This window comes from Biomphalaria glabrata, chromosome 8 (genome assembly GCF_947242115.1).
Source record: "Biomphalaria glabrata chromosome 8, xgBioGlab47.1, whole genome shotgun sequence".
NCBI lineage: Eukaryota > Metazoa > Mollusca > Gastropoda > Planorbidae > Biomphalaria > Biomphalaria glabrata.
In genome coordinates this window covers 571,060-594,995 of record NC_074718.1, presented here as the reverse complement: position 1 = coordinate 594,995, position 23,936 = coordinate 571,060, and the positions used below count along the sequence as shown (strand labels likewise).

The window sequence follows — 23,936 nt, the reverse complement described above, 5'->3', positions numbered from 1 at the left end:
ACAAACAATACTTCAATTCATTTCTTTTATTTCCACAAATAAATGAATGCATATTATGATTTGAATAAATATATCTATATATTAAATTATATAAATATTTCTCATTGGATAGCTTGGATATAATACAGGTACAAAAAAAAATACACTGTCTCACATTTACACATATTTATATATAATTTAACTACTATAATTATGAATGTACACAAATTATTTTTTTTAACACACATTATTTCAAATATTCTAGGTAAACCAGCCTATGTATTAGCTGATATGTTTAAAATTCATCCCACAACTGCATCTAAGACAGGGGTGGGCAAATTACGGACCGGGGGCCGGATGTGGCCCAGCGGAATGTTTTATGCGGCCTGCTGACACCTACAGCAGACATGCCTATAGTCCCGCATTATGCGGAAATGGCCCGCAAAATCATCAAAAAAGCTCACATGTTCCGCCGTTCCGCATTCACGATTTTTTGTTCCACCAAGTCTGAATTCCGACACTAAAAAAAAATTGCCATTTTATTATTATTTATTAATAGTGCGAATTGAAAATACTGAGTGCAAAATAAAATATATATAGGTCTGTGTTTATTGTTTACATTTCATCTACTTCCGGACCCGGTGTGTCCTAAATTTACGAAGAAATGGTTGAAGACTAGATCTACATCTAGACCTAGTTCTAGACATAGATCTCTAGATCTACTGATCTAGTAGTCTAGGTCTAGATATTAGAATTAGATTTATTCTTAGAATCTAGTAAGTGCTAATTAGCCAAATATTCCATTCAAATCCCTTTCTTTTCACGACAATGGCTCTACTACAGTACTCTACTAGAATTTTCAATTTACTAGTCTAGTAGATTGTAACTAGATCTAGATCTATCTTAGTATCTATCATCATCTAGACTCTAGACCTAGACAATCTAGGAATCTAGTCTTAGTCTAGACTAGGCTACTAGATAGGTCTAGGTCACTAGACTTCTAGATCTAGAATCTAGACTAGATTGACTAGATTTAGATTAGAATGAATAGATTTCAATAGATCTAGATTCTAGATCTAATCTAGTCTAGATTGTTTTTTAGATTTTAGATGATTTGATAGATTATCATACTTTCATAGATCATGCTAAATAAGGCTATTAGATCTACTTTTCTTATTACATAGTCTAAATTAGTTTCTAGATCTAGAAGTAGGGCTAGCACTAGATAACTAGATCTAGAAGTAGGCTCTAGATCTATCTAGAAATAGACTTAGAAGGTGATAGATCTCTAGATTCTAGATTTCTATGTATCATTATGTAAATTTAGTTCTTAATAAGTCTATTATAGACTATAGATTTAGACATAAATATTTTGATCTCTAATATAATTTTTATAATCTGTGTTCTTAGACATAGAGGACTTATTAGATATAGATCTAGACTAGTACTAGTAGACTCTTAAATTATTTTAGATCTAGAACTATATACAAGATCTAGTGTGACTAGAGTAGAGCCCTAGAATTAGAAAAGGATAGATAATCAAGTAGATCTAGAATAATCTAGACTAGATTTCACTAGATCTAGTCAATAGATTTAGACCTAGTAGTAACAAATAAAAATTATTTGTTTTTTTAGTTTTTGTTCTTTAGGAGGGTTTTTGGACCAAAGTCTTGTTCGGGTCTCTTGATTTAGAATGCACCATTGAAGGACATGGTCAGCATTCTCTGGTGATGGGCAAGTTTCTCTAGTCCCGACATTTAACTTCCAGAACATATATTGTCTCATTCAGTGAACAAGCCTTTTCCTTTGTGGAGACTAAACAAGCATTACTACTGGTCGATTTTGACTGACTGTAATTTGACAGCAGTCACAAGGATAGAAACTAGTAAGCTAGTTCCACAGTTCCGGAACATCATGCACGAGTGTAAAAAGTAAAATACTGCACATTAAGTACAACTGTATATTTGTCAGGATATTTTAATGTAAAATGACAACAGCAATTTGAAAAAAAAAATCGTAAAATTGGTTTAAATAATTGCTAACTCTTGTTGTAATTCCTTAACGTGAAGTGTGGGGAAAAAAAAGAAACGTGAATATAATACAGTGTAAATATGAATTAAAAGACATTCTACACAGTTAGCTTAGAGTGTCTCTATAAGTTGTATATAAATATGCAGCCCGCCATTCCCAATTTTTAAAATAATGTGGCCCTCGATACAAAAAGGTTGCCCACCCCTGATCTAAGATATTCATGTACTGTTTTGGATGTTATGTATGTCGACATATCCGATTTGATTTTCTGGCCCAATAAGGAGAGTCTCAGGCCCAAAAAATTTATTTGTACTTATGACAGGAAGATGACAGTAATAAATGACTGTTTTGAAATTTTCATTGAGAGACCTAGCAGCGTTAAAGCACAGGCACAAACCTATTCTTCCTATTAGCACAACACAGTAAAATATCTGATTGGAACTCATTACTTTCAATAAATGAATTAAAATTATTTATACTAAGCTTTATAGTTTCTTTGGATTTAATAGCCTTTAAATTTTTATTTTTAGAAGTGATGTTGTTCACAAGAGAATCAAATTTAACTTTTTGTTTTTTAATGAGGTGATATCAATCTCAGAAACCTTAGTTGGCAAAACCTTTTTAAGCTCTGATGGATTTATCCAGTAAGATAACAAGCCTGTAACTGTCTTACTGTCTTTGAGCCTGGTGTTGGCTTCCAGCATAAATAAAGTGTCTGCCACATTTCTTCTTCTTCTTCATCGTTCTCATTGTTATGTTGGAGTGTTCATATGACTAGACCAGTACATGAGATGAACTGCCCAGTGGTTTCCAAATCAGGGAGCTCTCCATATAGTTTTCTTTCTATTGGGGTGATTTGGGGCCAATGTCTTATGCAGGCCTCTTGGTAGAGAGAGCAGTTTTGGAGGACATGGTCGGCATTTTCTGGTGATACTCCACATGGGCAGATTTCACTGGTTCCAATTTTGAGCTTCCGGAACATGTGTTGTCGCATTCTGTTGTGTCCGGTCCTGAGTCGATAGATTAGACGTTGGTCTTGTCGGGATAGCTTATAGTAAGCGTCATCTTTCTTGTGATTTGGATGGGGGTTCGTCCATTTCTCATTTATTTTATCTACAATTAATTTCTTCATTTCTTCTGGATAGAGTGCAGAGTTTACTTGTGAGTTTGTTCTCCCACTCTTGGCGAGTGTGTCAGCCTTCTCATTTCCTGCTAGTTGTATGTGAGCTGGTATCCATTGGATAACAGTTTTTTTGCTGTTGTTGTTGAGCTTTGTAAGTGCTGTTCTGAGGTTTTTAATATGAGGGGAATCAGAGTTTTGCAAGCTTTGGAGGGTTGTTTTCACGTCTGTTAGAAAGACAATCTGACTGTGAGGGGAACTTGGATGGTTTGCTAACATGGTAGCAGCTAGTGCTAGTGCTTCCCTTTCTGCTCTGTGACTGTCAGAGAACTCTCCAGTTGCAATGGATTTTTCTAGTTTTCCTCCATCTGGCCATTCGATAAGTATTCCAGCTCCTCCATTTGTGGTGGCTTTATGGGATGAGCCATCCGTGTAAACTCTGATCCACTGATTGCTAGGGTAATTGGTATGTAGAAAACAGTTCACTATTTCCTTGAGCTCTGTTGGTCTGTAATCAGATTTTCTTTTTATGTTTTCAATATGGTCCCTTGTAGTAGGAAGAGGGCTTTCGTCCCAGGATAGAGATTCATTATAGTGTATTGAGGATTCCAGAGTAATTTTTTCAAGTTGGTGTTTCTTTTTTAGGTTTAGAGATTCCTGAATGAAATTGGTCCTTTTGACGTTTTTTTGTGCCAGTTTTGTGGATTTTTGTTCTGAGTGGGTGCCTCTCCAAGGTTTCCAATTTAGTGAATTGGGAAAGGATTTTTATTTCTCTTCTTTCATCCAGAAAGATCAGGGCAGCGGTTTCCTCCATAGCTCTTATGGGTGTTGTTTTTATTGCTCCTGTCATTATCCTTTGACCAATATTTTGAACCTTGTCTATTTTTCTTAGGTTGGTTTGGGCTGCTGAGCCCCATGCTGTGGCACCATACAGGTCTTACATAACTGGTATAGGTCTTTTTTAGGATATTGTGATTAGCTCCCCAATGCCTTTACTCTGTATTTGGTTTTTCCAGGTTAGTCTCGGGTCATAGGTGACTCCAAGATAAGTAGGGCTGTCATTTTTTTCTAAAGCTTCCAAATCTAATGTTAATTTTATTGTTTGTTGTTTTGTTGACAGTGAGAATATGGTATATGTGGTCTTTTTTGTGTTGATGGACATGCCCCAGTCTTTGGACCAATTATTGAGTTTATCAAGAGCATCTTGTAATCGAAATTTCGATGTTCCTACATATTCTTCTGTGCTAATTATGGCAAGGTCATCTGCATACATGCTGCTTTTAACTTTTCTAGGTAGATTGTTTATGAATATTAGGAAAAGTGTTGGGGATAGGACTCCTCCTTGGGGGACGCCATTTTTTATACCCACTGTGTGGCTTCTTTGTCCTTGATTGCAAACTAAGGCTTTTCTATTATTTAGATATTCCTTTATCCAGTTGTACATTCTTTGGGATATGTGATGCTGGATTAGCTTGAGCAAGAGACCTTGTTCTCAGACTTTGTCAAATGCTTTTTCTAAGTCAACCCACACAATTGTTGTTGGTTTCTTTTCTCGAAAGCCGTCTTCTATTTCTTGTGTGATGAAGGCAATTTGATCTTCTGTTGATCTGCCTTTTCTAAAGCCAGCCTGGGCTTCAGTGAGTAGGTTATTTGACTCAAGGATCCATGTCTGCCACATGAGTGCAGGACTCACCAAGTCCAACTATACAAGAACAGTGGGCTGATAGAATAATACCATCTTCTTCTTATATAATACAGACGTTACTTCAAAAAAGAAGATGATTACGCCCTACGCGTCATGCATTTAGTCATGCATATTAACCAATGACTTAAATTCTGCCAAATCCCTGGTTTTCCTGGCTAGCTCAGGTAACCCATTCCATGCTCTAATAGTACTAGGGAAGAAGGAGTATTTGTACAAATTTGTCCTAGCATATTGGACGAGGAATGTGCCTTTATCTTTGTGTCTTTCAGAGTATTTTATTAAATTTTGTTTTTGTATTTGAAGATTATGGTTCAGTGTTTTATGTATGATTGCTACTTTACTTTTGAGCCTTCTGTCCTGAAGGCTTTCTAAATTTAGTGATTTTACTAAAGGTGTTACTCTAGTCAAATGTGAATATTCATTTGTTATGAATCTCACTGCTCTATTTTGTGTCTGTTCCAGTTTCTTAATGTTTTCTTGAGTTGAGGGGTCCCAAACGGAGGATGCATATTCTATTATTGGCCTAACCAAGGTTAAATAACATTTTAGTTTTATGTTCTTATTTGATTTATAGAAATTTCTTTTAATAAATCCTAATGCTTTGTTTGATTTTTTTGTAGTTTCATCAATATGTGGATTCCATGATAGTTTTTCGTTTATTATAACACCTAGGTATTTTGCGTTTTTAGTCTGTGTTACTGGTTTGCCATGAATAAGATAAGGGGAATTAATTTGTTTTAGTTTTTTTGTTACTTTTAACAACTGACATTTTTCTGGGTGGAAAGACATGCTCCAATTTGATTCCCATTTCTGTAATTCATCTAATTCTCTTTGTAAAATATCTGTGTCTTGTGTTGTTTTTATTGTTCTATATATTATGCAATCGTCTGCAAATAATCTGACTTTTGTTCCTGAAGTAATGCAATTTGGTAAATCATTTATGTAAATTAAAAATAGTAGTGGACCCAAGACTGTTCCTTGAGGTACACCTGAGTTTACTGTTATCGGTGTTGATTTTGTTGATGGTCTATTTTGTTGATGAGTATATATATGTTAATGGTGCATGCGAGTCCATATGACACAACAACAGAATGAATCAAGAATATACTTAATAACGCAGGCTGATAACTTCAACAATTTAATAAACAATAAAAAGGGCACAGTCCTCTGTCGTCGCTAGCCTAGCGTCGTCCTCTTAGGCGTCTTGTCCGTTATTCTTCTTGTTCGTAATCCTACTCTGTTCTTACTCGTCACATTACTTAGGAAAAACCCGATTCACATCAACTTCTACGCATCTTGTGTCATTACATATTTCCTCCCCCCTTTATCAAAAAAAAAAATTTTGTCAATTTTTTTTTCAGTCTAAAACACTATCCCTACTGTCATGTCTGTACAATATACATGGCCAAAATTTTTGGGGAAAGACAAAACAAACATATATCTTGATCTTGATGGACATCATCATGTTTCCCATCTTCATCAGTTCCTGGTGTCCATGTTTGTATGTCACAAAGTTCACACTGTAGTTGAATGTTGACACCAAGAAAACAATATGTACAGTTCCAATACAGTTATTGGTAAGAAAATATCCGGTATACGGTGTTCTAATCATCACTCCTGTCATTGACGATAAAATAGTATAGTCCAGTGTAATATTTTCACCAACCAATAGTACTAAGTCCATCAAGACATGTATACAGTCCCCATACGACGATGCCTTTGTCGATTCCACAGACATAAAACAGAGTTTTTCAGAATAAATACACATGTATATAGTCCACATACGAAGATGCCTTTGCTGACTCCATAGGCATAAAACAGAGTTGTTCAGAGTAAATACTGTTATTGGCTATATGTACATGGTTGATCGCCTCACATCACACCAAACCTTTCCTGTCAGACAAAATGTAATATTTGTGTCAAAACAGCTTTCCAAATTATTCTACCTAACTTTTTTGTTGGGTACCAATAAGTATATTTTCTCTCCACTTACCATTTCCAAACTGACCTAGCCTTTTACTAATGAATGATAATTATTATATTAAAAAAAATAATGACTGTAGATGATCATACTTACTTTAATTTACACCTTTGACTTTAATTATTGGAAATTTTTTTTTTTAATTATCTCCCTTGATTTAATAAAATTCCCAATTTATATTTTACTGAGTTATCTTCCTTTAAAGGAAATAAAATATAGTATCCATATATAAACAACTTATTCATACCCATTGACTAGAACATATACATATATATACATGCATAAACAAATCAAAATGAATAATCATTATTTACAATAGTTTATCTCACTGTAACTCTTGACAACATGTCAGCTACAATATTAATTTCTCCCCTAATAGCCTCTAATTGAAAATTATATTCTTGTAAAATTAGAAACCACCTGTATAATCTACCATTTTTAATACTTTTTTCTTGCATAAACTTTAGAGGCCTGTGATCAGATAACAATATGAATTTGTTTCCCAGTAAATAGCTTTCCAACTTAGTTACAACCCAAACAACAGCTAAAGCCTCCTTCTCTATGACACTGTATCTCTTCTCAGTATCAGATAATTTCCTACTTACATAAATTATTGGGTGTAATTTATCATACTGTTGCATACGTGGCTTACCTTATCTACTTAAGATAAAATTACTAATATATAATAAGAATAATGTAAAATAAACGTAATAAGACACAAAAAAATAAATCTATTCTAATGAGATGAGACTTTTTAGAGGAAGTATACACTGAAAGAGACAAATAAAGATGACTTCACTTGACTTCTAAAAAAAATAAAATGTACGTGGATACGAACAAAACAAGACAATCTAAACAATCATTGAGACTTTATTAAATGGAGCAGGTCCACTTTCTAATGTGTCCTATAATGACGCCCTTATCAGGCAACCTGCTCTTAACAAAGATCTACTGTCCCTAAGAGACTTAATTTAATAATAATGGAGAGAAAAAATAAACTTATCTTTAGTTAGATCCCCTTTGTTCAGTCCACGGAGCTACAACGGTCAGTTCCACACAAGTTCCCCACTGTCTTAGTCTTAGGCAAGGCAAGGTGTGCTCCCACAAAGGCTATTCGACAGGCAGTACTGAGTTAGGCCAATCTCTCCTGGTGCTGCCACGGTATGGTACGGTTCTCAGATAAAGTCCTCTAGTCAGGTTCCAAGGTTCCGGTTTCACTTGATGATCTGTTGGTATGGTGCTGGCTTCTGTCTTTAGGTCAGGAACATAAGTCAATACTGAGACAAGCTGGTGGTGCTGTCTCAAGAGAGGTAAAAAAAATGACAAAGTCCAACTCTCTCTTTTGATGAATATAAATTAGTCAACTTTACAAGTTGAATAGATGGTCATGCAGTGTGGTAGTAGGGTATACCATCACTCGTGTGTAGATTAGATTCCAAGCTTAGCAACACTACAACAGTAAATAGCTTGAAAAACTAACCTGACAAGGTGACTCCAACGGTCAGCTTGTAAATACTAGATATGTAGACTCAGGTGACTTTCCGTACTCACAATAAACAGATAAACCTGACAAAATGAGGTATCTTCACTCTTGAGGTATATAGGTAGAGGTATACTGACGACGGACTGCCCTAGATCACTTCAACGGATGAAATAGTTCTAGATTCAGACACAATAGATAAAAATAGTCAATATAGATCTATATATAGATCCAGGTTCAATCTAAAAATATCCAACCTGGCTGACAAAGCTAGACGCTGGTAACGGTTTCGAATTTTCTCTAATAGAAAGTCTAGATCCACTGGAACAAAGATGCCAAAATCCAGCTGCAGTCCAGATAATTAGCACAGACGTAGGGTAGATCTAGTAGAAATAAACGAATGTTAATCCAGTACTTCTCCAGTGTACTTCGCCAAGTGTAGAATTGTAGATAGATATATCCAGATAATGAAGTTAACTAGATTGTAGATCAAAATGACGCCCTGGCCGTCGGGGTCGCCACATCTGTTGATGGTCTATTTTGTTGATGAGTATATATATGTTAATGGTGCATGCGAGTCCATATGACACAACAACAGAATGAATCAAGAATATACTTAATAACGCAGGCTGATAACTTCAACAATTTAATAAACAATAAAAAGGGCACAGTCCTCTGTCGTCGCTAGCCTAGCGTCGTCCTCTTAGGCGTCTTGTCCGTTATTCTTCTTGTTCGTAATCCTACTCTGTTCTTACTCGTCACATTACTTAGGAAAAACCCGATTCACATCAACTTCTACGCATCTTGTGTCATTACAATTTAGAGCCATTTATTATTACAGTTTGTTCTCTCCCTATCAGAAAATCTTTAATCCACTGATGCTGTGGACCATTAATGCCGAAATATTTTAATTTTTTAAGCAAACTATGGTGGTGAACTTTGTCAAAAGCCTTAGAAAAATCTAGTAAGATAGCATCTATTTGTTCACTATTATCTTGACTTATTACTATCCAGGGCTGCAGTACATGCCTACCACTGAGAGTGAAGACCTATTAAAAAGAAAAAAAAAATTATTTAAAATACCTGTACATATCAAGACATTGGTCTCATATACATGTAAATACCTTTGAATATCAAGATATTAACTATAATATAACAATATTTATTACTTACCTTTGCTAGTGGTTTAAAAGCCATAACATCTTGAACCCAACCATCTAGGAACTGGTTGTAAGCTGCTAAACTCTTGTAAGCCTGTAGACATTTTCAAAAGTAAAAATAGCAATAACATTTTAATAATAGATGTAGAACTCTTGTAATATAAAGAATTGGTTGGACTTCGAAGCATCCTAAAAATATAGAAATTCAAAACCCTAGTTTACACCAAAAATTCAATTGAGACTAGTGAAGTGCTTCAGCCGCAACAGCCAAAAGGTTTGGGCTATGGTGTAATTAGCTTCAAATCTTAAAGAGCATTTGAAAGTTGTAAAAGAAACACAGATCTAGGACCATTAGATTTATCAACAAGTTACTAGTCTTGATGAGCCTAGTCCTAAAATAAACTTTAAAAAGTCTTCAGCCCTAGACTTAGATCTAAACTGGATAGTAAAGTTTTCTTTGGTTTAGATGCTAGATCTGATCTATATAATACTAGTATCTAATAATAAGTAACTATTATCTGTAACTATAGTCCAAATATATCTTGTGCAGAGATGTGTTTAATGAGCGCCTAAAGGCAGCACTGAAAACCTCCCAGATACCCCTCCCTTCCGGTCCACCAATGAGATTGGACCATAGCGCTCTGAGCATACTATTAACTATAAAGAAAGTAGTGCTACATAAAAGCTAAATTTATTTATCTTATCAAGTGACCTAGAAGTGAAGACTAGATCTAGCTATATCTATTAGATAAAAATTAAGTTTCATATGCTTAAAATATGCAGCAACAGAGAGATGTAGATTTTAGATGTTATCTAGATTTTTTATATCTATTCTATAGAGTCTAGATGAGATCTAGAATGATCTACTAAGCCTAAGCATTATGTAGGCTAGACTCTAGATCTAGTCACACTCTAATCTGAGACATTACAAACTACAAAAATTTCGCGGCACACCACAAAGAGCAACAGATGTTTTATAATAAAAAGAAAAAAAGATTTTGCCTGTTTTTCAGTATTATGTTTAATGTGAATGTTGTGCCTGTTTTTGAGAGCAAATGTGATCTAATCGAGGCTCCAAAGTCGACAAACAAACTCGCATTTCATCGTCTTTTGTAAGAAGTCTCTCTCTTTTCTTAGATTTGATTTCAGTCAGTGCTGAAAATCCAAACTCACAAAACCATAAAGATGTAAATGGAAGAATTATTTTGATTGCTTTTAAATTGATTACAGGATATAACTTGTTGATTGAAATCCAAAACACATCCAGGCTTTCTCTGCAAACTTGACTTAAGAATTGCATCGTTTTTTAAATCATTGAGCTGCTCTTCTTCTTTAGTTGTAAAATTTGTAGCTTCATTGTTTCCAAATGGAGAGCTGACCCATTTATATTCATTACTTCAAACTGTTGAGAAGTAATGCTGCAATGCTGACTGCAGGTGTTTCAAAGTGTCCAGAATTTCGGGGGTGATTTCTTTATTTGAAGCACATTCATTGTAAGTACGAAAGCAGTCCTTTCGTGATTTTACTTTGCCACAAAGACAATCAATTTTAACCAAATGATTTTAGTTTTAAGGATGCAATGATGATGGTTTCCGATGGTCCTTGAAGACTTCAATTCAATGAATTTAATTTGTCAAATAAATCAGAGAGAAATGTCACCTTAACCCACCAAATCTCGTCATGAATAGAAAATCCAAAGTCTTTTTTTTTTTTTTTTCAGCCTCCAAGAATGAAATCAGCTCAGCCTTGAGTTGGACGACATGCTTTAACACTTTTCCCCTGGAGAGCCAACAAACGTTGGTGTGATACAGGAGACATTAGTAGTCTGAATCCATTGCTTCACAAAGCTCTGAGGAAAGTCAGAATGCAAGCGGTCGAGATTTGAGGAAGTTTACAACTTCAATCACTTGATCCAGAACAGACATCAAATATTTGAAGGCAAGAGCTTCTCTGTGGATCATGCAGTGAACAACTAATACATTTGGATTTTCTTGACGCACAAGAGTGAAGAATGCCTTTCTATTTCCCTGCATGGAAGGACAGCCATCGGTGCAAACGCTGACACAGTTTGTCTCCACTGTACTTTGAATAGCAAAATGTTTTCGTTCACCACTTAAAAATCTTCGCCTTTGGTCGTAGTTGGTAAGTCTTTTTAAAATAAGAATTTGTTGACACATTTTTCATCCTTTATGAACTGAATAAAAGTTTTCGAAGTATTCCTTCGGTTGCGCTTTTACAGCTGGATGTTTTGTTTCCAAGTGTCTCTTCAATTTGCTTGGAACAAGCGCCTCATTCAACAGAGCTGAATTGCAGATCAGACAGAATGACAATGGAGAATCTTCAGGTCCTGAAGATATGAAACCATATCCGATGTAATCCTCTTTGTACCTTTGTTTGGTTCCATGCTTTTCATTGAACGCTTTCGCAGTTTCATTCTTACCAACGTATTTCTCCATGGATAACAATGACTAAGGCTTAGTAATAATTTGTTATTATTAGCATACACCTACAAAATTTACATGAAACACATCGCTTATTATAATCGTTACCAATTCAAGAACTGCTGAGCGTCTGCTAAGGCGGCCTACATTTGAGTCATTATAATAATATATGTATAGTGGACAACTCCATAACCTGAAGAGCTAACACCCCTTTCCGTCATAATGTAGCGATCCACTACTATTACTGGTCGTTGCAAGTTGGGATGTCGTCCCAAGGTAAAATAAAAATTTAATAGTACGCAAACCTGTGTAACGCTGCACATGTGGCATTCTGAAAACTCCTCGGCACACCTGCAAATCTTCGGCGGCACACAGTTTGAGAAACACTGCCCTCGACAATAATAAATATTGACTATTCAATCTGATTCTACATTTATGTCAAACAATATTATGAATATAGTAGTCTAGATATGCTAACTTAAATAGTTAGAATATAGATCTAGAATCTAGTCTAGATTAGTTATTAGTAGATCTAGATGTAATCTAGGTCTAACAATAAAATTGATTCGGAATACCTTGAACTCATCCTTTGTGATTGTGTAAGCACTTTCAGTAGAACAAGATTATAAGTGAAGAGATCTGGATAAGCATGCTGGACTGGCGTTCGGACTTATCGATGGTCAGGGGTTCAAACCCTGCCCGCTCCCATCCCCCGCCGTCCTGTGGGAGGTTTGGACTAGGAAGTAATTATCTTCAACTCTGAAGGAACATCCGAAATAAGTAAAACATTTTACAAAACATGTATTTTTTTTTTTTTTTTTTTTTAATATTTAAAAAAAAAAACACAAGGAGGGCAGCAAATCATTTTCTTTATTATGCTGGCTTGCTTTCAAAGTGTAAGAATTAGTATTTGTTTCTGACTATATCTTTCTTTGCTCGACTTATCCATGGTAAGTGCCTAAAAGCTTGTGTTGACTGTGCATAGAAACCAGATTTTTACCAACAATATTAGTGTCTGCCGTGCCCTGATCACATGACTATGTCTACCAACCTAAAGGTACCTGGTGTGATGGGGAAGGTAAAGGCGGCTGGTTGTTGTGCTGGCAATCTCTTTAACCATGGGCCACAGAAACAGATGACCTTTACATCCTCAGCCCCCTAGATTGTAAGGTCTGAAAGGGGAACTTTACTTTGATTTACTTTAGTGGGAAAAAAAAAGTTTCTTCTTCCCTTTTTTATTCATTAAACACTGTTTTCTTTTCACTCAAAGAACTTGTAGGACTACTTTTAGCCTAATCAATTTGATGGAGGCGTGGTGGCTGAGTGGTAAAGCTCTTGACTTTCATACTGGGGGTCCCGGCTATGAATCCTAGTGAAGACTGGGCACCTCTGAGTCCACCCAGCTCTAATGCCCAATCCATGGTTCAACAAATTTAAAGATCTTACAACTAAAAAAAAGTGAAATTGTACAAGATATAAAATGGAAATATTAATTTGGAGCCAGTCACAACATTTTGAAATAGAAATGTACCAGCTACAACTCGCTAGATGCAGTAGATACCAAATCACAACATTTTGAAATAGAAATGTACCAGCTACAACACGCTAGATGCAATAGATACCAAATCACAACATTTTGAAATAGAAATGTACCAGCTACAACACACTAGATGCAGGGGATACCAAATCACATCAGTGTAACTGGCAACTCAGATGTAGACTTCTTGGACAACCAGGGAAGGCTAACACCAACCACCTAGCAGGCTGTGAGCTTCCATAAGCAAATTACATTTTGAAAAAGAAATTTACCAGCTACATCACTATAGAACACAGTGCTACATCATAGGATTCAGCAGTCAATTCTACAGAAAATAGACAAAGTAAAAAAGTAAAACAAAAATTAAACTCCAAACAATAAAAACAACAACCTTCAAAGCAATGGAAGAGATCATTTTTTCCCTGGTTTCTCTGGACAAAATAAGAGAAATAATAATCCTTACTCAGTTTACTAAAATGGAAACCTAAGAGAGCTACCCACTCAAAACTTAAACCCACAAGTCTGGCACTCAAAACTAACTGAAAAGACCATTTCATACAAGAATCTCAAACAAAGAAACACCACTTATAAAATATAATTTATGAATCAGTTAAACAGTGCAATGACTCTCTTCCCTGGGACCTAAGCTCTCTTTTTGCTATGAGACAGTATTGAAAACATAACCAAAAAATCTTATCACAATCAGAAAGATCTCAAGAAAATGGTGAATATTTTTCTACAAATCTAATAAACCAATAACTAGTGGGTCAATTATACAGATGGATCATCTTAAGAATCCACCAGTAACAATAAATGGCTCAATTAAGAAAGATTAGAAAATTTAATTGCCACTGGCGATCTCTCAGATGCACTTTCTAATGAATAAACATTTCTTTCTAATGTTTAAAAAAATCTGATGCCTCCTCTATCAAAAAAGTCAGGACAGCTCTTATAAATCTCAACAATAATAGCAAGAAAACTGTTCTTCAATGGGTCCCAGCACACTTTCAAATAGAGGAGAAGAAAAATCTGACACTGCCAAAATGGAAGAATAACTAAGCAGTCTTAAATTCCATGAGAGGTGCAGTGGCTAAGTGGTAAAGCACTTGGCTACTGAACCAGGGTGCATGGTTTGAATCCTGCTGAAGACTGTGGTTTTTAATTTTGGGATCTTTGGGCTCCTCTTGAATCCACCCAGCTCTAATGGGTACCTGAAATTAGTTAGGGAAAAGTAAAGGTGGTTGGACACATAACCATAGGCCACAGAAACAGATGACCTTTACATCATCTGCCCTATAGACCACAAGGTCTGAAAGTGGTACTTTACTTTTTCTTTTCTTAAATTCCACTATATCTGAAAAGAGTAGTATAAACCAAAACCAAAACAGTTGTCACTCAAACATCAGGATTAAGGATGCATGTTACATTCTATCAGGACACAGTCAATGAATTATTTTTCACCTTTGAACAGGGCACAACATAATGAGGCAACACTTATTCTGGATGTTGAAACTAGTGAAAAGAACACGTGGCCTTGTTTTATCATGAGGCCCATACAAAATACTGGCCCCCCAACAGTCCTTTAGAATAAAGATTGTATGGAAAGCTGCCTGATCTGAAAAGAATGGAGTTCATCTTCGATAAATATATATATATCTGAACCCTACTATTTATAATGAGAACACAGAGAAAAAAAAAACGCAAACAGTATGTAATATTTAAGTTAAACTTTTGTCACACGTCTCATATTTGTTTATATTGACTTTAATATTCACATTTATTCAAATAAAATAGCTGTATATTTTATACATTTATCCTTAAAATGTGGTGCACTATTGGCCACTAGTTCAAATGTTTGATGTGTTTAAGGCTATATAAGGTTATAACTATTCCTTTGGCTCACATTGCATTAAAATCATACATTGTAATAATTTGTGTGTCTACATCCTCTTATTGTTTATTTGTGTTTTCAGGTGGTGATTTTATTGTTTACCATGGAGTTGTCTACTTTTCAAATTTTACTGACCAAGTTTGTACAGTGACTAATCCATCTGCAGTTTCCGAACCAGTAACTGATATCTCAACAAAATATTGCTATACTGATGGTGTCTGTCACCTCAGGTAATCTTTCTCTTTTTCTTTTAAATATGTAAAGAAAATTATATGTATGTATTTTTTTATTTAGAAATGGATACTTTTTGTCTAAGGTGGATACTGTTTGTCTAGGGTGGATACTGTTTGTCTAAGGTTGATGTGTTTGACCATGGTGGATAAAACAGAGCCTGATCTTTGCAGAAGTTGTAGAACATTTTTCCACCATAGAATCCATACATTGAAATGAAAATGTTCAGATTTTATCCATGATCAACTGTCTGAAGATTAGGAACTAGATATAGGTCTTGAAGTATTACACTTAATGATCTATTTAAACAAATAAAAAGAACTCTACTGTTTAACCACAAATATTATTAAAATTTGGAAAGACCTTCACATAATCCTTGTTAATTTTTTATTACCTTTTCAATATGTTTAATTTGTTGATTTTTTTCTTGAAAAATGTGTAGTTTTGGATACTGGATAGACAACACTTATACCCACATTCTCATTATAAAATAATTAGTTTCTACTTTTGGACATTATGACAAATAATATAATCTATTGGCTTTGTGAAGGTATCAAAATGCTCTATAAAAAGGAACTTGATTCAAGAAACACAAGGAAGGGAAAAGAGAAATCTATTATACATAAGTAAGAAGTAATGGGATGCACAGTGGATATTAATTTTTAAAAAAGTATTACAAAAAGTAAAGTTTACCTTTCAGACCTTGCGATCTATGGAGCTAATGATGTCAAGGTTATGTTTCTATGGCCAGTGGTTAATGAGCAGGTCGTCATGTGTCCAGCACAATGACTAACCACCTTAATTTTCCCCACCTAAAGTCAGTTACCCATTAGAGTTGGGTGACTGAGGGGCACCCTAAAAATTAAAAATCCCAATCTTCATTGAGGTTCAAACCCTGGACCCCATTGTTTTCCTATGAGGTACACAAATCATTTAGCCAACAAAAAAATCAAAATATTGATATAGAAGCGAAATGAAAAATGACTGAGCTTTTGGCCCATGACTTTGAAATGCTAATATCTATGTATACTTCTTTATGTTGGCAGAGGATCAACATGATTTGTTCATTGAAAGACACTTGAAGGTGTAAGTTGTAAAAGGTTTTGAAAGACTTGCCAAAGCAAGGCATTCTTGACAGGGATAAACATTGGGAGCAGCTCTAGCTGACTCAGCTCAGAGGATGACATCACAGTTAATTGACATCTTTCTGTTAACAATGCATGGATTATCTTATCTTCTTCATTCTAGGGGAATTATGCATTGAGTGAAGACATCTTGCTGTAGAAGAGAAGAAAAATTCAGATATTCCACATGATTTACAATATGGCTTTGATTGTCTTATGTTAATGGCTGGTAAAGAACTGAAACATGTAGGCTGGAGAATCACTTGATAGAAATCAAGGTAGGACTGCACTTTGCACAGAGTAAAGTTGAAGCATGTAGTTACCAAGTGTAAAATAATATTCAAGTTGCTATTAGCTAAACTAGTGAAACCTGTAATTTAACATACATTAACATTCTTTTCTTATTTGAAGTCTACTGTTAAATTTCATCAATTATAACCCTAGCCCTATCAAGTAATTTACAGGTCATGTTTCTGTCTGCCAAGCTATTTACTTTTCATAGTTCTATGTATTCTGCCATAAATTTCTATGAATGAATTCAGCCTTGAGTGGTATATTTTTGTCTATTTGCAAATACATATTTGTGTTGCTTTTTGTTGCTGGGGCTGCGCAGCCATGGGAAATACTGCACTCCTCACTAATCTTTGGACTCCAAGACAAGCCTTATACATGATCATTGTTAAGCTCACTATCAGTTCATTATTTAGAATTTTCTTTAAAAAAAAAGCATAAAAAAAAGTTCCCCTTTCAGACCTTATTGTCTATAATAATATAATATTAATAATACATGCTTTGTCCAATACAAGAAAAAATAAATATTAATTGTTTTTTATATTTTTTTTTATTTACTGTCAGATGTTTAGTCACTTTGGGAGCAGTGATCTTGAGATTTCGATGCTAGATACTCTCAGATTTGAAAGCCGGTATCTTGGATATTTTCTTAGCTCCTCTAGATCAAGATGGCAAAGAACTTTATAAGGATAGGTCTCCCATCCATCACACAACATTCAAGCACCAATGGGTTTCTTTCAAGGAGTTGAAGATAAGGTTTGAATCAGATTTATCTTTTTACTACCTCTGGCATTTTTTTTATTCGTCTCATGCTAAAAAGTGATATTTTTTTTTTGCAAATTAGAGGACAGAAGGTAATATCAACACTGGCACTGGTGTAGATGAGAGTAGCTGGCAACTGATGCTTTCTGATAGAGACAATTAAGCTCTCAAGAAGGCAGTGGAACAAACATTTAAGGCCAAAATAAAACCTGTTTTGAAAGACAGGTGAAAATTCAAAAGAAAACAATTGGATCCTTGAAGGACAACAGCTTTGTCTGCATCAGATGATGAAAAATATGCATGGAGAAAGAGGGTTTGCATAATATTGATGTGTAAAAACAAATGTCACAGATAACAATCTCAGCTCTGCATGGCCTATACAAATGTCTTCCACACATTAGGCTGATTGTTGACAAAGGGCAAAAGATTAGCAGCAAAATCTCAAGTGTGATAATTGAAAAATAGAGTTAGACTTGACTCAAAACATTTTGAAAGGACTTGTAATGACAATATCAATGCAATTTCTGATTAAAACAGAAGGAAAGGCAGGATGAAGACTTGGAGAAAAGTTCATTTTCTAAATAACTTTTTTATGTAAATTTCATTGACTTTCTAGAATTTGAGTTCAATCTATTTAACTGTGTTTATTTTGTGCATAGGTAGTTCCCCTTAACAAAGCTGAGATGAGGAAGTTAAAGCAAAAGGACTGCAATGTTTGTTTCTAGGTAATGTTTTATAGACATAACATTTACCATCCTTTTTATTTATGAAAGTAAAAAAGTTTTTTTCTTTTCTGGAGAGGGGGGGGGGTTGTGTAAACTGTTTGTGGTAAAAAAAAAAATAATAAAGTTGCCCTTTCCGATCTTGTTGTCTATAGGTCAGATGATGTAAAGGTTATCTGATTCTGTGGCCTACGGCTAACGAGGGTGTCATGTGGCCAACAAAATGACAAACCACTTTACTTTTTCCCTAACTAATGTCAGGTACCCAATAGAGCTGGGTCTTTACCAGGATTTGAGCCATGGACCCTGGTTCAGAAGCTAAGCGCCTTACTACTCAGCCACCGCACCTCCCTGTTTGTGGTAATCAGGGTTTGAGTTTTGAGTTTAGGCACATGGGCACAATTTAGGCCATGTCGTTCCCAGGCTATTTGATCTTGATAGGCTATAAATATAAGTGTCAAATATTTTTAAATGTGTATAAGATGCATGTCCAGATAAAGGTGCTACAACTGACCAAATTAAAAAAAAATTCATATGTAAAGATAAACTAAATCATGAATAGTGATGTGCCTTTAGAACTGTTTCATGGGAGAAAAACATCTAAAATCATTTTTTTTCTGCAGGACCAGACACAAGAGAATTCGACAACATATGTATCAGAAGATCAAAATCAGAAACTGAAATCTGCCCATTTGGAGTGTCACCAGAGAATGCTGACCATCTCCTCCAAAACTGCTCTCTTTACCAAGAGGCTGTACATGACACTGGCCCCAAAACACCCCAATAGAAAGAAAACTATATGGAGAGTTCCCTGATTTGGAAACTACTGCGAAAATAATCTCATATACTGGTCCAGTCATCTGAATGCTCCAATAAAAAAATGAGAAGGAAGAAGAAAGAAGATTGTATGTACCATTTTTGTTTGTTTGAGGATGGGGAGAAAAGTGTTCTTAGAATTCAAACACCAAAAGTATGTGTCTTTATGAATTCAATGTAATTGATACTAGGCTTTTTGGGCTGAAAATAAAATGCAGGAAATTTTATTGGAAGTGCAGAAAAAAAAAAGAGTTTTTAGCCAAAATAAACACTGTATAGCCTGAGAACAAATCAGGCTGAAGAACCAAGGGTAATGCTAGTATACTATAGAAGTAGAATCTTTTTTTATGCTTGCAACTTCATTGATGCATAAGTGTCACAAACTGCTTGTTAATGTGATATGAAACATAATTTTTTTTTTTTGGTACACATATAATCACTCTAAAAAAATTATTTCTAAGATAGATAACTGTCTCTAGTAACCTGCTAGTGGACCATGACCAACCTTTTTCTATCTTGCTTTGTATGATATAATTTTTCCTAGTTTTGACTTTAAATTGTCATTCTAGTCGTGTCAGTTATGCTTATAGGCTGTTAGACAAAAATAGTGAAAACAAGAGTACATAACATTTTCTAAAGAAATTTTAATTTTGCATTTTTAGGGAAGCAACATTGCTATCAAAAAGCAGAGACGATACAAACCTCATTAGATGAAGAGTTGGTAAAGTCCTTGGTTTTGAGCCAGCAGAGAAACATAAAAAGGTAATTTGTCAACATTTCAGATTTATCACTAAGAGAAAAGCAGAAAAGCTTTGATGGGCAGCATCTCTGTTGACCCAATGATCCATCCAACTTATGGAACAAGTGATGGTGAAGATGTTCATTACAGTGCTAATGTCTGGCAACACTGAATGACTTACATTTTTAGTTCATGCTTTTCAAAATGTGGTGATGAAAGCTGAATTGAAGCCTTCATCTCTGGCCAATAGTCATGCTGTTTATTATTGCTGGTATTATTATTGCTTTTGATTAGCATAACTTCCATGCTCCTATAGCAATCACAGTGCATTCTGGGTCAATATCTTTTGTTGACATATGGGGGGGGGGGATATCGGTGAGTCCTTCCTTTAGGCTCTCAGCAAGCACAATGTGGAATCAAATCAAAAATACCTAGTCTACAATGTGATTTCAATGAAGCTCTCCTCACATACATAAGGATTTTAATTTTTATTGTTTTTGAAATATGTAAGGAATGTTAGTATATTGTTGGCAACATTGTTGGTGTAAAAATGTATTTTCACTTGGTAGCCAAGAATGCTTATAACTGATATATAATTAATAATAACAATTAATAATAATAATTAACAATAATTTAATACACAAAATGTCCAAAGACACACAATTGTATTAAAAATGTCTGATATTTATGTTGCCAACAATTGCTTAATTGTTTCAATGTTATAGACATTGGAACCTCAGCATTAGGGTCAAATGGTCAGTGCCCCACCAAAATTTTTTTTAGATTTATCAATTTGCTATGAACTAAACTGCATTGATTGGAAGCATTAGCTTTCTAAAAAGTAAAATAAAGTCTATTGGCAGATGATGAAAAGGTCTGTTTCTGTGGTCCATGGTTAACAAGGTTGTCATGTTGCCAGCACAATGACCAACTGGCTTTTCTTTTTCTCTAACTTATATTAGCTACCCATTAGAGCTGGGTGGACTCCGAGGTATGCTAAAGATCCCGAAATTAAAATATTTGTCTTCAGAACATTAAATGTTTAGTTTTTAGTTACTACAACTTTTTATTTGTTATAACTTTTTTTTATTGAATATTAACATTTCATGAATTATTACATGACACTTATCATTTTGCAGGGCCGTACACATATATGTAAAATACATGCTAGATCTATGAGTGTAGAGAAAGATATTCATTATGAGCTGCTGGCTAGATTATGCCCAAACAGTACAGGTATGTATTCACATTATTATGTTTATATTTATGGGGTAATTAACAATGTTAAAAGAAGTGGGATGTGTAGCTGTTTTGGATAAAATCTCTTGGCTCCCTATCAATGGGGCTTGAGCTCAAAATCTTACTTGAGCTGAGTTGTGTTTGCTGAGCCTCTAAATGCAGTACAGAAACCTTTTTACTCGTTTCCACTAAAAGAGATAAGACCATGAGCATGTTATAAGCATGAAAGATGCGCTCTATAAAAAAATAATTAGAAAAATAAAGGAATACCTTGTAGTGAATGGAAAGAGCAAGGGTATTTATTTGGTAAAAAATTAAATGACTCCAGATTAATACATTAAAATCCTAAATAAGAACCCTTAAAATGCAAAGTAGCGAAACTTTATTGAAAACTTATAATCAGCCACTACATAAAACATTCACTAACCCTAACCATATGACAATCAATGACTACAAAACATTTATGGCTGCCTTTTAGCCTTTTAAGCCAACAATCAGTTGCCTGATTGCAACTTGCTTAGAACATAAGACTCCATAAAGTTATTAGAGCTATTGAAACTATTTTACCAAGCTGGGTTCAAAGAAGTACTCAAATTTAATGTTGAGATATTACAGTGAGACTTTCCTAATCCTATTTGATGTTGAGATGAGACTTTGCTAGTTATATTTGGTGTTGAGACATCACATTAAGATTTTCCTAGTCATAATTTGATATTTAGACTTGACTACTTTCTCTTTCTTCCATTCAAGTTTATACTTTCACTCAGCAATCTAATACTTGATACTCTTTCTATTATTGACAAATTCATGTATGAATACAAGCTATTTGATAGCAATTACTTCATTTTAAGGTACATTAGCTTTAAAAACTGTGTATTCATCATAATGTAGTTACCACAATGATAGTTATTGTTTACAAATTTAATTCTCTCACAAACTATGTTCTTTCCTCTCAACAAACACTCTTAATGTTAATCTTCTCATCTACTCTTGATAATGGTATTCAGAAGTAAACCTATATTTCCATTTGAATCAACTTACATTAAAAGAGAAATTCTTCTTCTTCTTCTTCATGCTCATTGTTATGTTGGAGTGTTCATATGACTAGACCAATACACGAGATGAACTGCGCAGTGGTTTCCAAATCAGAGAGCTCTCCATATAGTTTTCTTTCTAATGGGGTGATTTGGGGCCAATGTCTTATGCGGGCCTCTTGGTAAAGAGAGCAGTTTTGGAGGACGTGGTCAGCATTCTCTGTTGATACTCCACATGGGCAGATTTCACTGGTTCCAATTTTGAGCTTGCGGTACATGTGTTGTCGCATTCTGTTGTGTCTGGTCCTGAGTTGAAAGATTAGACGTTGGTCTTGTCGGGATAGCTTATAGTAAGCGTCATCTTTCTTGTGATTTGGATGAGAGCTCGTCCATTTCTCATTTATTTTATTTACAATTAATTTCTTCTGGATAGAGTGCAAAGTTTATTTGTGAGTTGGTTCTCCCACTCTTGGCGAGTGTGTCAGCCTTCTCATTTCCTTCTAGTTGTATATGAGCTGGTATCCATTGAATAAGTTTTTTTTTGCTGTTGTTGTTGAGCTTTGTAAGTGCTGTTCTGAGGTGTTTAATATAAGAAGAATCAGTTTTGCAAGCTTTAGAGAGTTGTTTTCGCATTCGCTTTATGGGATGAGCCATCCATGTAAACTCTGATCCACTGATTGCTAGGGTAATTGGTATGTAGAAAACAGTTCACTATTTCCTTGAGCTCTGTTGGTCTGTAATCAGATTTTCTTTTTATGTTTTCTATATGGTCCCTTATAGTAGGAAGAGGGCTTTCGTCCCAGGGTGGAGATTCATTATAGTTTATTGAGGATTCCAGAGTAATTTTTTCAAGTTGGTGTTTCTTTTTTAGGTTTAGAGATTCCTGTATGAAATTGGTCCTTTTCAGACAGTTTTGTGTGCCAGTTTTGTGGATTTTTGTTCTGAATGGGTGCCTCTCCAAGGTTTTCAATTTAGTGAATTGGGAAAGGATTTTTCTCTTCTTTCATCCAGAGAGATCAGGCGCAGCGGTTTCCTCCATATCTCTTATGGGTGTTGTTTTGATTGCTCCTGTCATTATCCTTAGACCAATATTTTGAACCTTGTCTATTTTTCTTAGGTTGGTTTGGGCTGCTGAGCCCCATGCTGTGGTTATAAGAGAAATAAATCTGAATAGTATTTATTTAGAATCTTGTCATACTGATTATTTTGATAGCGACTCCATAGTGTCTGTGTTTTTATGCTTTTTTTCTAACTTTTGAATAAATCATTTGTTTGTTAATGCATTGGTTAAAAAACAAAAGAGGACTATTGTTTTTATTTTTACTTTTTTATTTGCTTTTATCAACAGGAGCGGAAATTCGTAGTGTTGGCACAGAAGCTGGAATGTTTGCTATCAGGGCTCATAGGAAGATGGCTACAGAGAAATATTTTCTGGAAGCAGTAAATAAAGTCATCAAAGCCTACGCCAAATCTAGTGCAACTCCTTGCTACATGACAATGAAATCAATAGTAGCTTGATAGAAAAGGCTACTAGAGAATCAGTACAGAACTTGTGTTTACTCACTGATCTGATTTTAAACTTAAGTGAATCATTGTTTGTATTTATGATGTTTTATTTCAACTTATTAAATCATGGTATTTTTTCTTATTAAA

At 34.8% G+C, this 23,936-nt stretch overlaps 1 long non-coding RNA gene across 4 annotated transcripts; it reads left to right on the top strand.

Moving 5' to 3' along the window:
- The first annotated feature begins 530 nt into the window (after positions 1–530).
- LOC129927747 (uncharacterized) lies at positions 531–23,936 on the top strand. Of its 4 annotated transcripts, XR_008779377.1 has the most exons (11): positions 531–755; positions 11,177–11,598; positions 14,906–15,141; positions 15,408–15,555; positions 16,603–16,958; positions 17,536–17,727; positions 18,393–18,458; positions 19,079–19,360; positions 19,934–20,033; positions 21,150–21,246; positions 23,632–23,936. It is a non-coding gene; the product is annotated as an uncharacterized LOC129927747 (long non-coding RNA). The 4 variants fall into 4 exon arrangements; XR_008779374.1 differs by lacking the exon at positions 14,906–15,141 and having other exon boundaries at positions 540–755; XR_008779375.1 differs by lacking the exon at positions 14,906–15,141 and having other exon boundaries at positions 545–755; positions 16,805–16,958.